Below are 16,689 nucleotides of genomic sequence, written 5' to 3'. Positions count from 1 at the left end.
GTATAGATTTTTCCTTAATTGGATAGAGAAGGATGGTATTATATTTGGAAGTCTATATGTATTATAGACAGCTACAGAATTTTACACTGCAATGAAGTATTCATCTGAGGTGCCTCTAGTAAAGGTAGATAATCAACTCATAAGCAGCAGATAAAATAAAATCATCTACACTCTGTGGTTTAAAAAGGGGAGTATTCATTTTTGTTACTCAAAACCTTTGTGTCCCGAATCCTTTTTCTTACTAGAAAATGTGAAACAGGAAAGACTTCATTAGACCTAAATGTGAAGGCATTTTCAGAACATAAAACTGTGACCACATTCCAAAATTTTGTTTTCCTGTCCTTACTTCTTCTACTTTCACATCATTACCAATATTCTTTTAGTATAATTAATCTACAAAACATCATTCATCTAAAATATGGTGGAAATGTAAAGAATTCACCCTAGTTCCTTTGACCATGCAGATGACCAGATATTGTTTTGATCTAAATGGTTCCACTGAATTTTTATCATTAAACTGGAATGACCCTTTTCCTGGCTTCTTTTCATGCTCTCCATCTGAAGCTATTTGTATTTGTTTGTTGATTTTTATATGCCTCATAAGCAAGTCTCAGCAATAGCATAAGCAGCTTATAGTTCTTTCAATGAAGGTTATGGTGCATGCTGTCCATTTCATTTGTATCTTTAAAAAATAATTGCTGAGAAGCGTCTTAATCCTATTACATTTAGTAAATGTTTTCAAATTCTGATAAAATAACATGTAAAATACTAATTAAAAGTATAGATGATTTTTCTGATAGTTTTTAAAACTTTCATTATTTCATTAGATTACTTTGTGTGATGGTTTTAATTACTATTTACTGGACACAATGCTGCACAAGCAGGCAGAAGTGGATCTCTGCTGTGTTCATTTCAGAATGAGCTATCTGTCTCTCATTATTCAAGTCTTGTTACATTAGATTCGTAGCATACTTCCTCCAAAAGGAAGAAACATGGCACAGAAAATTGCGATGGAGACAATATAAGAAAAGCTCATATTGCCTTTTTCCAGAGCACCAGACCAGAACATTCTAAACTTGGAATGCTGCACTGCCATCTGGGGGATAAAAATCTTCATAGTACATTTACTGTTGAGCTGAGATGGAGGGGTGAGATTCCACAACAATCACAAGAAATAGGGAGCAATGGGAATTTTTCTAAAATACAGTGTGAAGTCCACTATTAAATTTTGGGTTATTTTCCCAAAGCAAAAAATATGTATCTAAATCCATCCCTATCCTTTAAAATAGCATTCTGTCATGATGATGTATTACTTACTTTTATTGATTACATTTTATTTTCTTTAAATCATAATTTGAACCTAAGGAGTTTTAGAAATTATTTAGCATATTTCCCTTATTGCAGAGATGACGAAATGGAGATGCAAGTATTTCTACACTTTGCCTTGTCACATAACTAGCAGTAGATCCAAGAGAAATACATCTCTGATTTCCCAATTGAATGTCCTCTCTTCTGCAAGATACTGTTCCCAACAATATCAGAACTTAGATGCTTCCCCACCTGGTAAACAGCCACTTACCCAGTCTCCCAAAACACGTGTACAAGTAAGTCAACAACAGTGTTGATTTTCAGATTCTATTACATACATTCCTCCAGTGGAAGGCAAATAAAGATATTAAGGTGGAAGAGTAAGTGGCAATGATTAATTTTCTGTACTTATTTTAGAGACTAATGTATTTGTTTGTTATTAATCTTTTGGTATTTATCTCCCAGAGTCCAGAGATGTCACTGATTTTAAAAAGGAAATAAAAAACTTTGGTCAATAATTACCATTATAATAAATAAAATCTAAAATATGTTAATTTGGTTTTTGTTGGTTTTTGCTTAATAACATAACTAATCATTGGGTTATATGGAAAGTAAAAAATAAACCATAAGTAACCAAAAAAGGTAGCTTCATGTGGTCAAGTAATTTTAGTATTTTTCCATTAATTTTTAACCTATTTGTTATATGTAAGTAATAATGACATAATTCCTTTACTAATCTATTTATTAATGTTGTATTATTCCTATTTTTAAAGGATTGGGCAATTCATTGATATGAACTAAAGTCATCTTTACCTGCACTAAAATTCAAAATTCCTAAGTCATACTTTCTAATAAATGGGATTTCCAAGGGTCTTATTCTTATGCACAGGGAATAGCTGCAGCTTCCTGGGAATCCCTCCATGGCTTCCTAGCATCTGTCCAAACCCTAAGAATAATACGTAAGATACCTTAGTCCCTAGCCATGCCTTTAGTAGGCTGCAAACTAGAGAGTTCAAAGTGCTTTAAGCTTGAAGTGATTGAATACAGATCTTATTTTTAGGGGAGAATGACAGCATAATTACCATGGAGAGACACTGAGTTCATGAGCTCTTGATCCATTGAGGTAGCATGAAGAAGAAAACATTTAGGATAAATGAATGAATATCATATTAAAATAATATTAAGAGAATATAGTAGAATAGTTAATATATACCCTTAAAAATTGTAACCCACAGCAAAAGTACATTTTACTGCAACTACACACATATATATGCATAAGTTAAGCATAGGAACAGAGAGATATAAAGTAAAGAAGTTCATTTCTCTCATGAGAAGTTCCAGATGGAAGAATCAGGCCTGGAATGTTGAGCTAGGTTTCTTCTCTTTTGGTGTCTGGCCTTCCTCATTACACCACATTTTTGTCTAAGCTAGGTGCTTCACTGCCCATCACCATGCCACACTCAATCAATGACAAAAAGGAAAAAACAAAAAAGAGGGGACTATTTAATAGATAGACATGATTTAATATTCTTTTTTTCTGCTATAACATTAATACCACAGACTGGGTAATTTATAAAGAAAAGAAGTTTATTTAGCTTATGATTCTGGAGACTGAGAGGTCCAAGAGCATTGTACCAATCTGGCAAAGGCCTGAGGTGGCAAAATGGTAGAAGGGCAAGTGAGTGTGAGAGAGAAAAAAAACGGGCCAAACTTCCACAATAACTAACCCACTCCTGCAATAACAGCACTTGTCTATTCATGAGGCCAGAGCCCTCAAGACCTAACTACCTCTTAAATGTTCCACCCTTTAATACTGTTGCAATAGCAATTAAATTTCAACACGAGTTTTGGATGGGTTATTCAAACTACAGCAAGGTCATACTCTTGCCTTAAAGTTCATGCAATAGAAGTTATACGTTTCAATTCAGTTCATATCCTATTGGCAGGGCTTTATTATGCAGTCACATCTAGAGGTACAAGGGACTGCAAAATACCAGTTTTAGCTGAGTGGTCATGAGCTGAGTTAATATTCTATTACATGGAAAAAGATGTATAGGCTAGGGTAATGCTAGCTTCTATTTAAAAACAAAAAAGAGAGGTCTCTTCAAATGAAAAATAGGTCAAACACAATCAAAGTTTATTTCTCATCTGTGTGTGGCATTTGTCAACAGAAATAGGCTTATACTGGCTCTGCCATCTTTAATACATGGGTTCCATTGCTGGGGAGGTGAGAGAGGTGTTCTCTTCTTTACATGGTTGAGGAAGTAAGAAAAGAGGATGGAGAAAGTATTCATGTTTCTTAAACACCTTCACCAAGAAATGACAGATTTAGTGTGTCATTTTTATATCATCCATTGGCAAGCAGTTTTGTGATCCTATTTAGATGCAAAAGGGGCTTAAAAATGTCCCTGGATAAGCACCTACTTCCCAATATCAACTCTGTAGTATGCATGACAGCATGAATTTGGGTGGAAAGGTAGTTTTCTCTGGAATAGAAAAGAAGAATGAATATCGAAGTCTACTTCAGTCTCTGCCATCACTGCCGATTTAGGTCACACTTTTCAACGACAATTAAAACATGCTCTTCCCCATCCCACCCTCCAAGAGAGACAACTGAAAAGTTCTATTCAGGTCCTGTATCTTGCTAAAGTTATCGTTCCCCTGCTCCCCAACCTAAACCATAGTGGTGAATAACAGGATAGACATAATATTTAAAAAGCTCAATTTTTAAAAAGGAAGAATAGAAACAATACAGCAGTAACTGGATTCAATATCATGGCAGTGGAGTAATTTCCTATGTTAAGCTATCTGGAAGCACTTTGAACCACTCTCTGCTGCACACCTTTCTTCGTTATTATCCTATGAATTTATGGCTTTGCCTTTAGGGAGGTTCTTGCATATCCATTATCTCCATGGCCAAATATGAAGTAGACATTGGAGAGTCTTACCAACTTGGTATGACTCAGAATGCTGGCAGGCTTCTTCCTGATGGTTGGTACAGGTTTAGGGAGACACAGTTTGCCTGAACGGGTAGGCTATGACAGACTTTTGTAAGCCTGGCCCGAGGTTTCCTTGGCAATGCAATACTGCAAAAACCTTTGGTAGGTCCACAGACTCTATTTCCACCAGTTCTGGTTGCAAGTAAATAAAGCCAAAGTTCTCATCTCTATGTTGTTTTTTAGCCTGAAAACTTTGGCCTTTAGTTACTTGCTTCCATGTCCTGTCAATTTCCTTCTTGCTCAATTTAATAGTGACCAACTTAAGGAGAAATAAAACAATTGGTTTTAGTAGGAAGGCAACATTCTTAATCTAATGTTTCCCACTGGGCTGGCTCCTATTGTCTGGCAGTCTTAATGGTTTTGTCCAGCCTTACTTATCTTCTGCTAAGACTATTTCTTGATTTAGAGACTCATTTTATCACTGCCTCAGTTTGGGCACAGAAGCCTTTGTTTTTCTGTCAGAACTGATTTTTAAAGCCCTGAATTATAAGACTCTCAGTCAATTTGGATCACAGGCCAAAAACAAGTAAAGAAAAATAAAAACCCCAGAAAGCCTATCTTACCACAACTACATTTTTTTCCTTTTCACCTTGCAAGTGACTAGTTCTAACTTGAGTTGTCTCTCTAGTAAGACTCTGCTATGTGGAAAAAAATTAAAAATTAAAAACAAAACAGCCAATGCAGGCAGCAAGAGTATAAGAGTTAAAGGCTTGGTTGGCAAATGGTCTTATGTCCAAGATCTCTCCAAGTCAACTTTCTAAAATGTTTTGCCATAATATACGTACTGTCAACAGCTATCCAGTCCAATATCTGTGTCCTCACTTCCTGCCACCTAGTCACTAAGCCAATATAGTATTTTTAAGTGTTGTTCCCATGGCCCACTCAATTTAACCATGATCAGAGACAATCCGAAATAAAGCTTAAACAAGACAGATGCTTGTTTATGTCTTAATTAGAAGTCAGCTAGGTGGTCCAAAGATGATATGGAGGCACCATAATCATCAGGGTTTCAGGGTCATTCAATCTTCTTGTCTTGCCATTTTCAACACATGATTTCTATTTAGTGATACAAGTTGCTACTTCAGCTGTCACCACTATGTCTGCATTCCAGCTAAAATAGAAGTCAGGAGAAGAAAGAGGCCAAATTTCCTTCTCTCAAAGGCACAACTCCAAAGCAGCATACTTCCCTTCTGTTTATATTCTTTCAGCCGGAAGTCACATGGTCTTTCCCAGCTAGAGGGAGGCTGGGAAATGTAGTCAAAATGCAGCTGTCTATCATTTAAGAAGAAAAGAACAGGTATTTGAGGAAAATCCAGCAGTCTTTTTCATTTGTGTATGTCACTGAAACAAAAATTTAACACAAAATCTGCCCTAACTATTTACAATACCCCCTGAGATTTCTACTCAAGTCCATCTAGTAAAAATGCTGATCAAACCCATAAAAATAATTTCTCTACTTATTAATGCATAAAACCATCAATATGTGGCTCTAGAAGGCAAGCTTAAGCACCATACCCTTCATTCTAATTCTGCATCTTTGATTATTAAAAGGACTCTTAACCTTTAGGGATAATCTCAGTTTGTAGAAGACTTCAGGAACAAAAAACACACCTACTCCCAGATACAAGGCAAAATAACTAAAACAAAAAAAGAAGAATGGAAAAATAAATCTCTCTTATCAGCCTTTAATTAGAGACTAAGTCCTTCACAATTAGAGATAAAAAGCTTAAAGAAGATACAAAGACCTCGAGGTGTTAACCATGACTCCAAATTAGTTGCACTAGGTTTTATATCCTGCAGGGTAATAATAATTTACTAATTTTGCTATTCAAAATAAATAATAATACCCCTATTATCATACCCAAATTCTTAGCATCCCTCTGAGCTAACAGTCAGATCCTTTTCAGACTGAATTTATTGCCAGCATATGAATAGGATCTAGAAAATTGGCTGTCTTTTCTTAGCACAGGTCTGAGGGTGTACTCCATATGGTTTCACAATAGAAAAAACACAAATTTGCATCTTTGAAGAACTAATTATTTTGCCTTTTTTGATTTTTTCAAATTTAAGATTAGGAATTGTATGGCATCTTGAGGAAAATAAACACCAATTCTCAGTGGATAAAAATTTTAAGAGTGAATATGGTTTTGCAATTGTCCAAACAAAAATGAATGAATCTTAGACAACATTTAATTTAAAAAAATATAGCTTGAGGCAATATATTGAATTTTCAGGGGAGGTGTTGGTGCTGAACTGTGATGCTTCTGGGCTTTAAAGAAAATTATTATTTAAATAAAATTGCTTGTAAAATAGCATAAGCCACTATGATTTTGGGTTGTAGAACTAGGAGAACAAATGCAACATATCCTAAGTATTTCCAAAGCAAATATAAAACAGCAACTCCATTTCAGAATAATGTGTTATTTGTCCGTTGTGACAAGCTAACAGAGAATCTCTGCTCCTTCTCCAGCAGCCTCTTCTGGAATGAGGAATCTGTCTCACATTTATCACTTTTCATTCTTCTTTAGTTCAACTGAACTTGGTAATTGATGACTACCAGTCTAATATCTCCAGTATTTTCACATAAAATAGTATAATATGCAGAAACAAATTTGCCATTGACAGTTAGGAGATGCTGTTTCATAAAGTACAGATTTTCTATTAGCACATACTAAAAGACAAAGGGCAATTCCTAACAGATGGCATTTAGATAATTATATCGTAGAGTTATGTCTCTCTTTTATGTTCGCCCCCTCCTTTATCCCTACCATGCTTTCCTTTGGCCACCATAGAGTGATGTCAAGCTGACCTAGCTGTGTTGTTTGGCTCACACAATCTGCACAGTGACCTACATTAGTTCAATTAATACATGTGAATGTTAGCTTCAAATCTCATCCCTCTTTATTTTGTACTGGAAGCCTGAGCAATGCTCAATCAACCTAAATATTGTGTGGCTATGGCTCAAACTTTTGTTCATGGCCTCTGCTTTATCTGGAATTAGTTTTCTTTTGGTAATCACACCCACTTTTCTCCTGTGTGCTCCCTTACAATGTCATGTTAACCTGGAATTTGTATTTAACACATGCACTGTAATTACTGGGTTTTATACCTGTCCTTTTCTTTAGATCATGAATACATTAAGAATCTGTTTACACCTACTTAATCTTGTTTATCCCAGCATCCAGAACAGTGCCATACATAATAACACCTTAATGAAGCCTTCTTAAATGAAGTCATAAAGTCAAGAATATGAAAGCACTCATGACAGCCAGAACACACAGTGCCATGGAGTGGGAGTGGAAGGGATGGGTAGAGTCTAGGGTTTTGGAGAGGGAGAATGCTTCACAAACTGTGTTACAGGAAAGTCTCCATTAAACATTCACATCTTGTATTCTGACTCATGGACATTTTCCAAACTTAAAGTTGATTTGGATGCAATTACAACTATATTTATACAATATAGAAGTACTGGATTGGGTAAACATATTTATTCTCTCAATTAGCAAACTGAGATTTTGTCCAAGCCAAGTAACAGGCATCTTAAGTATGAGAATCTGATACTAAATGAAGTTTTATAATCTGATGTTTATGATCTGGCAGCTAGAGCACCTGAGACAGCTCACATTGGAGACTTCCTGGTGACTGGTATTTATCTTTGAAGCCATCAAACAACCTTCCAGAAGAGCCTAGAAATGGTCTTTCTAAGCACTGTGGAGAAGTCAGTAGAAGGGACTTTGCATTCCAATAAAAATGTAACAATAGAATATTTGGCTGAATATTGAATTTACTAAGAACATATAATACATAATGAAGAAAAGCAATAGATAAATGAATTTTTGTAACCAAACCCCTTTCATGTGTGTTTTTGTTTTATATCTTTCTGTAGCATCTTAAGTTACAGCTATCATTTATACAGTTTTCTCTTAGGCAGACTTTAATTCATAAGAACCAAGACATGAACTGAAATAATATGGGCTACCTTAAAAGGCATTCACTCACATGGTCTTATATTATTTGCAAAAAAAAAAAAAAGTAAAAAAAGGAACTATAATGGAAAGGCTCCACTTTGGTCTCACTTTCTCTGGAGAAGATATGAAGGCAAGAAAATCTGTTTTCTTCTTGGGAAGGTTTGCCTGAGGCATTTGCTGACTCAGACTGTTAAGAAGTGTCTTTCCTCTTTTTTGCTCTTTCTAAAATGCTGGAGTTTTTTTTTTTTTTTTTTTTTCTTCCTTTCTTAATGTCAGAGAGGGATTATTTGGGGGAAAAAAACAGCAAACAAAAAATTACTAGATAAAGAACATGGATCATGAACATCACAAGGGGTGCCTGCAGAAATTAGCCCCAGTACAAACCCACTGCCAATTCTGCATGGCATGAAAGTTCCTAAGGAATTCAACCCTCCTCATAACTCTGCTTTGTCTTACAACTTGCAAGACACCTACACCATCCTAAAAAGTGTACTTAAATAGAGTATATACATACAGTTTCTTTATTCATTTATCCATTGATGGACATTTAGGCTGATTTCACAGACTATTATGACAAGTTTTGCAATAAACATGGAAGTGCAGATATCTCTTTGACATATGTATTTCATTTCCTTTGGATATATATCCAGTAGTGGAATTGCTGAGTTATATATTAGTTCTATTTTACTACAAAGCCATAGTAACCAAAACAGCTTGGTACTGGCATAAAAACAGACCCAGAGACCAATGGAAGAAAATAGACAGCCCAGAAATAAATCCATGTGTACAGCCAACTCATTGTTGACAAAAGTGCTAAGAACACACAATGGGGAAAGGACAATCACTTGAATAAATGGTTTTGGGAAAACTAGATATCCAAATGCAGAAGAATAAAATTAGACCCTCCTCTCTCACCATATGGAAAAATAAACTCAAAATGGTTTAGACTTAAATATAAGATCTGAAACTATGAAAGTGCTAGAAGAAAATATTAGGGAAAAACTGCATGACATTGGTCCACACAATGGTTTTTTGGATATAACCTCAAAAACCACAGGCAACAAAACCAAAATAGAATTCGATTGCTTATTCACTTGTTTAGAAACCGAACTCACTGAGTGCTTGGTATATAGCTCATATACAAGGCCCCCTGAGGCTACAGTCACTCAAGACAAGTTGCTCATCATTCAGTACGTTCAGTAACAGGAGACAAACATGTAAAGTAATACAGTACATTGGCCCTCTGTATCCATGAATTCTTCATTTGTGGATTCAACCAATGGCAGATCAGAAACATTCGGGAAAAAAAAAAGAAGGCTGTGTCTGTGCCAAACGTGTAAAGACTTTTTACTGGTAGTTATTTCCTAAATAACGTAACTACTATTTGTATAGCATTTACATTATATTCAGTATTATAAGTAATCTAGAGGTGATTTAAAGTATACAAGAGGATGTGCATAGATTATATGTAAATGCTACATCATTTTATATAAGAGGCTTGAGCATCTGTGAATTTTGGTATCCACAAGAAGTCCTGGGACCAATCCTATATGGACACTGAAGGACAACTGCATATATAATCAGTTTTTCAAGCGCTCAGATAGCAGTATTTCAGCATACAGTGGAGGACACAAAATTCTACCAATTTGGCCAGTAAAGGCTCCATAACATGCAACACATAGAGAAATGTAGAAATGACCTAAACGTATAATGCTAACAGATAAGACAGGTAGAGTAGTCAGGGAGCTAATCCAGTAGTCTAGGAGAAAGATAAAGACCTGAATGAATCAGGGACAGTAAGAATGGATAGAAAGTGGTAAAACCAAGAGATGTTAATGAGAAAACACATATAAGCTCTATCTCTGTCTGGCAAATAGAAATTGCTAGATACGTTTTGGCTATATTTGTTGTTTAATTCATTGTGTACAAACAGATTACTTTGAATAAAGTAGTGGGCTCAGGAAAAGCCCTTCATTGTTTAAGGAATGAGTGAGGATCCTTCTATTTCCAGTAATATAACAGCAATAATGGCAATAGGCCTAAGCATGAGGGTCCCCATGCATGAGCCCTGCACACTGGAGGGCCTGAAATGGTCCTTCCCTTCTTCCATTCATCTTCACAAGGTAAAAAAAACATGTGTTCATGGAGACCCGATTGTCAGAGTCTCTGTCTCTCTTCTAGAGCATGTTCCTGGGACACAGGAACCAAAATTCCCTGCCCATATGACTTCAGCCTGTTCCACAGCATACTTAGGTCTCCTCCCTGCATTGGTCATCTTAAAGGCAGCCTGAGCCACTGAGCCACTGCTGTTCACATCTCTCAGCTGGAAGGGTAGCTAAGGAACAGCTATTTACTGGGGCAGGGATGGGGCCTACATGAATGAAAATGAATGTGGTATCTACATGCAAATGGGGAAATCCCCTATAGTATGGGATGGACACAATGATGGTAGAGAAGGGAAGTAGATTGCAGGCTATAATCCAGGGGCTTTGGGATAGGGGCTGGTTTTCTATGTGCAACTACATTCCAGCACAAATATATGAAAAGTACAATTCTAAATTCGAGCCTTACCTTCCATGTCATTATGAAGGTTTAATAGTCAAGACTGGAATAGAGAAGATATTTAATGACTTAATTTATGATGTTTAAATATGTAGACATAAGATATTTAGGCCTCTGTTTATAGACTTGTCCTGAGCCCTGCAAAGCCCTGCAAAGATTAGTAAAAATTTATGGAGAATAATTTTCTTGAAAAACTTTAGCAAACAAAATACTTATATTAGATTAAATTCAACAAATACGAATGCCAAGCTGATTTCCCAAGAAGGTAAAGAATAATCCCAAAGTCACAGAAAAACAGACGGAAAATATGAAAAAGATTAAGAGTTATGAGGGTTACAATGAGATATGCCTTCCAGTTCAAAGAGGAGAATTAAAAAGGAGAGAAGCAAAATTTTTAAATAAATAATATGTGAGAACTTCTAGAACTAATAAGAGATCTGATTCTTCAGGTTCTGGGACGCTCAACAAATCCAAAGCTGGATAAGTAAAAACTAACCCCAACCTAAACTCTTAACAATAATAATTCAGAAACAAGAATGGGGAGGGAGATTTTCAAAGCAATTATGGGAAAAGCTGTAATATGCACATATAAATAAAGATGGGACTGACGATACTTCCCACAGCAACAAACGAAGCCAAAAGACAGTAGAATAGTGTCTTCAAATGTCTGAAAGTAAGTAACTGTCAACCTAGAATTGAGTACATAGATAAACTATCATTCAAGAGCTAGGGCAAAATAATGACATCTTCAGATAGAGGTGGGTGGTTTATCACAAATAGAACCTCACTAAAAGAACTTGTTTTGAGAAGTAATCAAATCCAAAAAGAAATATTTCAGAATCTAACATTTTAGAGCAAAGAATATGATAAATATGGGTAAAGTAAAACAAACATCGAGAATAAAAAATATGTAATTGTCGTAATAATAATGTCTAACTTTGGGAGTATTATTAGTCAAATTGTGCCTCCCCTGATTCGTATGCTGAAGTCCTACCCCTTCTGTGTACCTTATTTGGAGATAGGATCATTACAGAAATAATCAAGACAAATGAGGTCAGCAGGGTGGGCCCCAATCCAATATGACTGGAATCTTTATAAAAAAGGGAAATTAAGACCTAGAGATACACACAAAGGGAAGAGGATGCAAAGAAACAGAGCCATCTACAATCCAAGGAGAAAGGACTGGAACAGAGGGTCTCCTTGGAAGAAACCAATCCTGCCGACACCTTGATTCTGGACTCCAAAACTCTAAAAAGACAATACATTTCTGTTATTTAAGCCACCTAGGTGAGGTTAAAAAAAAAAAATTAGAATGACAATTTTGAAATTAATGACATGTAGGACTGGGAGGTTATAACATTTTCTAAGGTCCTTTTGTTTTTCCAGAATACATAAATTGATTAATATCATATTTTAACTTAAGCAGGCATGTAAAAATTCAGACCAATGCATGATGAGAATAAGGAGTGTACTTTTAAATCAATTGAGGGGAAAAATAAAATTTATACCTAAAACATAAATTGAAAAAAATGCAAAAAAATGAGGAGGAAACACTTAAGATAAACAGACAAAACGTACACAGTGAAATGGCAGAAATAAATGCAAATAATAACACGTTATTTAGTTTAAAAAGTAAATGAACTAAATTCAACTGTTGAAAAGATACATTGAATAATAAAATCTGGCAGTATCATTTACAAAAGATAAAGATACATCTAAAATATAAGGGCATATTCACATAAAACTAGAGAACTACAATGCTTGACAAGCAGTTTGGAAAAAGAATTATGAGAAAATTATAGAAGTAGGGCCAAGTGTTCTGGATCATCTGTGTAATCCCAGCACTTTGGGAGGCCAAGATGGGAGGACTGCTTGAGGCCAAAGCTTCAAGACCAGCCTGGGCAACATAGCGACACCCCTGTTCCCGCAAAAAAATTAATAAGTTAGCCAGGCATGATTGCCCATACGTGTAGTCCCAGCTACTCCAGAGGCTGAAGTGGGAGGATCACATAAGCCCAGGGGTTCAAGGTTACAATCAGCCATGTCTTGTCACTGAACTCCAGCCTGGGCAACAGAGTCTCTTAAAAAAATTATAACTTATAAGTAAAATATCTTTTGGGTATGTCTTTCAAATGCCATTGCATATTTTTATAAATTATTTTTGTAAATCTTTTAATATTTTAAAAGATTCCACAGTCCCTGTGCCAGTAAATGGTATTTTTATAACAGGGAGAATATATTTCTTCTGATATTTATAATTAGGAAAAAAATATTAGTTATTTTTTCTTTTAATATCTAAAAACACTGGATTTTTAAGTAAGACATTTACTTTTCTCAATAAAATACACTGATGGTTCATAGAGACAAAAATCTACTTTCTTAATAGTTCATTTTCTGCTATAAGAATAAGTGAATATTATACTGTTGTTACAATAGGAGATAACTTTTCAGGCAACTTGGATATTAATCAAATTATTATTATTGTACTTGCCTAGAGACTTAAAAAAATCAACTAGGAATATCTAATATACATATTTTCACATTTTTTGATAACCCATGTTCTAGGTCAGCTGAAAATTAATATAGTAAATACCTGTAACTTTGACAGACATAAAAATTACTATTTATAACTCATTTCACTAGCAAAGAATTAGTCACCTGAAATGAGTGAAAATATATAATTTTTAAAAGAGAAAATAACATTTTTAGATTTGCTAGAAAAGCATTCACTATTGACTGATCTTTTTAGGGATATAGTGTAACTATCCCAAAAACTTAATTGAAACTAGAAAGACAGAATTTTTCTATATTTTTATATATAATGTATACCATGTAAATAGAAGTGCTAAAATAAATGAAATTGTGGGAATGTTTGACTGTCTCATATTTATTTTTTTCAAATTAGACTTCACTACGTTGTACTAAAAAGAAAATATTAAGGTAAGTATTAATAATATCTGAATAACAGAACATCCATTTTTCTTGTTGTGTGATTTAATTCAGGATTTGGCAAGATAGACACTTTAAACCACATAATTCTAGGTTGTGTTTGGGGAAGGAGGAAGGTTTGGCTGTGTCCCCACCCAAATCTCATCTTGAATTATAGCTTTCATAACTCCCCCCATACTGTGGGAGGAATCCAGTGGGAGATAATTGAATCATGGGGATGGTTTCCCTGATATGGTTCTTGTGGTAGTGAATAAGTCTCATGAAATCTGATGGTTTTATAAGAAGAAACCCCTTTCACTTGGCTCTCATTCTCTCTTCCATGCCGCCATGTAAGATGTGCCTTTTGCCTTCTGCCATGACTGTGAGGCCCCCCAAGCCACGTGGAACTGTGAGTCCATTAAACCTCTTTTTCTTTATAAATTACCCAGCCTCAGGTATGTCTCTATCAGCAGAATGAAAATGGACTAATACAATAAATTGGTACTGGTAGAGTGGGGTGATGCTGTGAAGATACCCAAAAACGTGGAAGCAACTTTGAAACTAAGTAACAGGCAGAGGTTGGAACAGTTTGGAGGGGTCAGAAAAAGACAGGAAAATGTGGGAAAGTTTGGAACTTCCTAGAGACTTGTTGAATGGCTTTGACCAAAATGTTGATAATGATATGGACAATGAAATCCAGGCTGAGGTAGTCTCAGATGGAGATAAAAAACTTATTGGGAAGTGGAGTAAAGGTGACTCTTGCTATGTTTTAGCAAAGAAACTGGAAGCATTTTGCCCCTGTCCTAGAGATTTGTGGAACTTTGAAATTAAGGGAGATGATTTAGGGTTTCTGGTAAAAGAAATCTCTAAGCAGCAAAGCCTTCAAAAGGTGACTTGGGTGCTGTTGAAAGCATTCAGTTTTAATAGGGGAACAGAGCATACAAGTTTGGAAAATTTGCACCTGGACTACATGATAGAAAAGAAAAACCTATTTCTTAATTTTTCTGAGGAGAAATTCAAGCTGGCTGTAGAAATTTGCATAAGTAATGAGGAACCAAATGTTAATCACCAAGACAATGGGGAAAATGTCTCCAGGGCATGCCAGAGACCTTTATGGCAGCCCCTCCCATCACAGGCCTGGAGGCCTAGGAGGAAAAAATGGTTTTGTGGGCTGGGTCCAGGGCCCCCTTGCTGTGTGTAGCCTAGGGACTTGGTGCCCTGCATCCCAGCTGCTCTAGCCATGGCTAAAAGTGACCAAGATACAGCTCAGCCTGTGGCTTCAGAGGGTGCAAGCCCCAAGCCTTGGCAGCTTCCACATGATGTTGAGCCGGTGGATGCATAGAAGTCAAGAACTGAGGTTTGGGAATCTCCAGCTTGATTTAAGGTGATGTATGGAAATGCCTCAAAGGCAGAAGATATCTGCAGGGGTTGTGCCCTGTTAGAACCTCAATAAGAACCTGCCTTAACAGAACCTCTGTTAGGGAAGTGCTAAAGGGAAATGTGGGATTGAAGTCCCCACACAAAGTCCCTATTGGGGCACTGCCTAGTGGAGCTGTGAGAAGAGGGTCACCATCCTTGAGACCCCAGGATGGTAGATCCACCAATAGCTTACACCACGCATCTGGAAAAGCCACAGACATTCAACACCAGCCCATGAAAGCAGCCAGGAAAGGGGCTATACCCTGCAAAGCCACAGAGGAAGAGCTGCACACCATCATGGAAACCCGCCTCCTACATCAGTGTGACCTGGAGGTGAGACATGGGGCCAAATGAGATCATTTTGGAGTTTTAAGATTTGAGTGTCCCACTGGATTTTGGACTTACATGGTGCCTTTAGCCCGTTTGTTTTGGCCAATTTTTCCCATTTGGAATGGGGGTATTTATCCAATGCCTGCACCCCCATTGTATCTAGGAAGTAACTAACTTGCTTTTGATTTTACAGGCTCCTAGGTGGAAGGGGCTTGCCTTGTCTTAAATGAGACTTTGGACTGTGGACTTTTGAGTTAATGCTGAAATGAGTTAAGACTTTAGGGAACTGTTGGGAAGGCATGCTTGTTTTTGAAATGTGAGGACATTTCAAAATGTTCTCATTTTGGGTTTTGAGATTTGGGATTTGGGAGGGGCCGGAGCACAATGATATGGTTTGGCTCTGTCCCCATCCAAATACCATCCTGAATTGTAGCTCCCATAATTCCCACGTGTTGTGGGAGGGACCTGGTGGGAGATAATTGAATTATGGGGGTGGTTTCCTCCATACTGTTCTCCTGATAGTGAATAAGTCTCATGAGATCTGATGGTTTTATAAGGGGAAACCCCTTTCACTTGGCTCTCATTTTCTCTTCCTTGCCACCATATAAGATGTGACTTTCACCTTGCACCATGATTGTGAGGCCTCCCCAGCCATGTGGAACTGTGAGTCTATTAAACTTCTTTTTCTTTATAAATTACCCAGTCTTGGGTATATCTTTATCAGCAGCATGAAAACGAAGTAATATAATCTACCAGATGCCAAAAACACCTCCTCTCCCAACCCCATATCCTTCAAATTGTGATAATCAAAAATATCTATAGACATTGCCAAATGTCCCTTCTGGGGCAAAATCACCCTTGGTTGAGAATCACTGACATAATTTTAGTGTTTCTTGCTATTTTTTTTTTTCTTAGTGACACTTCTCCAATAGTCTGTTTTATTTATTTTAGATTATACATATGTCCAGCATATAGCACAGAAAACTTAGTCTAAGACTATCATGGACACTTGAATGGAAGCAGTGATGCCTAAATAAAGCATGTCTTTTACAAGATATTTTTAAAGTAGATTAAAACATTTTCAGTTCTTTAATATTTCTTCTAAAAAAGCTCATTGGCATTCTTTTTGGTTGGCTATATGTATTAATTAGAGATTCTGGTTGCAAAGACAATCT

The sequence above is a fragment of the Pan troglodytes genome, chromosome 10, assembly GCF_028858775.2.
Source record: "Pan troglodytes isolate AG18354 chromosome 10, NHGRI_mPanTro3-v2.0_pri, whole genome shotgun sequence".
NCBI classification, from domain to species: domain Eukaryota; kingdom Metazoa; phylum Chordata; class Mammalia; order Primates; family Hominidae; genus Pan; species Pan troglodytes.
The sequence above is the reverse complement of the archived record's forward strand: the minus strand, read 5'-3'. Positions refer to the sequence as shown.